This window comes from Astatotilapia calliptera, chromosome 6, assembly GCF_900246225.1.
Source record: "Astatotilapia calliptera chromosome 6, fAstCal1.2, whole genome shotgun sequence".
In the NCBI taxonomy this organism is placed as follows: Eukaryota; Metazoa; Chordata; class Actinopteri; order Cichliformes; family Cichlidae; genus Astatotilapia; species Astatotilapia calliptera.
Genome location: NC_039307.1, coordinates 40,801,512 through 40,803,351, shown reverse-complemented (window position 1 = coordinate 40,803,351; position 1,840 = coordinate 40,801,512). Strand labels below are relative to the sequence as shown.

Below are 1,840 nucleotides of genomic sequence, written 5' to 3'. Positions count from 1 at the left end.
GCAAAAATCTTCATCTTGGACTGCATCCACAAACATCTGGAGCTCCCTGATCGCTCCGCCAGACTTCTGTTTGCTGATTTCTCATCAGCGTGCATCACTCTGCAGCCTTATATCCTGCCCACTAAACTTTCCTCCCGATTTCACCTGATGATCAGCTAATCCTGTGGATATTGGACTTTTTGACCAACAGGACTCCGGGTGAACAACTCTCTTTCCGGTCTCCGTTCCACCTCCACTGGCTCCCCCCAGGGCTGTATGCTCTCCCCCCTGCTCTTCTTCTCAGGAGGCGTCACCAACGGCTATACCTCCTTAGGAAACTCATCTCCTTTGGAGTCAGCACACCCACCATGATGAGTTTTTACTACGCCTTCATGGAAAGCATCAGGACCTTCTCCATCACCTGCTGGTTCCACTCCCTCAGCCTTCATACAGGAACAGACAGCAGCACACTGCATCAGTGTGCTCTAAGATCATTGGCCTGTCAGAACTCTGACAGGTTTTCAGCCAACAGGCCCTCAGACAGGCAGCCGAAATCATCAACGACCCCTCTGCCATTCTTCACCCTGCATTTCAATGGCTCCCCTCTGGGCGACACCTCCGCTGCATTTCCTGCAGGACTGAGAGGAGGAGGAGCGCCACCTTTGTCCCCAAAGCCACTCTGCTTTTTAACGAATTTGCGTGTCATCCTTGCGCAGGGGCCATGCTAATCTTCTCTGTATCGTATCCAATTTAGCGTACGCGCTTGCCGAAGCAAGCATGTACGCTAAATTGACACAGATGTCGTGTGGTTTTAGTTACAGACAGCACACTCACAGGAGCAGTGAGTGGAATATTTTGGGTAATGATCAGTGTGAAGTGAATGGACCCCACGCAGCCTCAGGTGAGGTTGTTAAGTCAGCTTTACACAAGGTTAGAAATGCTCAAAGAGAGCTTACAACAACTGCAAATCCCAAGATCACCAAGATGAAGATCACTGTACAAAAGTACAACCTACTGGAACCAAGGTTCAAGAAGAAAAACAAAATCTAATTTCTTTTCAGTGATGAAATTGTTGTGATAAAAACACTCTTACATTTAAAAGCTCAAGCCTTGCTTGGTATATGAGCAGTTATATTGATGTGTTGGCATGGCAAACACCACATAAATAATCCCAATAGATTCAGCTTCTGCACCAACGCCATGGAAAACTGTGGAATAAAGAGGGAAATTAATAAACAGTACAGGTTCCACATGAACATCATAGACAAAGCCTGAGAAACCAAAGTAACTGGTGCTAGAACTTAAGTAGTGGTCTAACTAGCCAGCACATGTGGACTAAGGAGAGTTTCTTGGTGGATAACAAAGTACAAGATGTTAGAGGAGATGCCAGTTTGGAAGCTTTGGATGCTGTGTTCCCACAAGATGCTTAAATTTCAATGCAGTAGACACGATGGACGGGGTAGGCTGATGACAGCGAGACGCTCAGAGATAGCAGCCTGATAAACGTACACCGCACAGCCACAGGAGGGAGTGGGACAGAAACATAGATGTCACAGATATCTTTATTGAGGAGAACAGATGTTTGAGGGGTTTGTAAGCATCTGAGACTGCTCTTTGTGGATAACATTTGTGATGATGACTGTGTTAAAGGCTTTCCCCTCTATGCCACGAACAATGGAACCTAAGAGCTCAGGAGGAACAACCTGGAGGAGAGGCTGCTGGTGACATTCTATAGAGCCACCATAGAGAGCATCCTAACGTATGGCATAAAAACATGGTATGCAGGGTGCTCAGCTGCGGACAGGAAAGTACTGCAGAGGGTCATCAACACAGCCCAGAAGATCACTGGCTGCTCTCTGGC

The 1,840-nt window shown here is 47.2% G+C and overlaps 1 non-coding gene across 1 annotated transcript; it reads right to left on the bottom strand.

Annotated features, from left to right (window-relative positions):
* Window positions 1-649: 649 nt before the first annotated feature.
* On the bottom strand, window positions 650-756 carry LOC113024873 (U6 spliceosomal RNA). The gene has a single exon (XR_003272735.1). It is a non-coding gene; the product is annotated as a U6 spliceosomal RNA (small nuclear RNA).
* Between the last annotated feature and the right edge of the window lie 1,084 nt (window positions 757-1,840).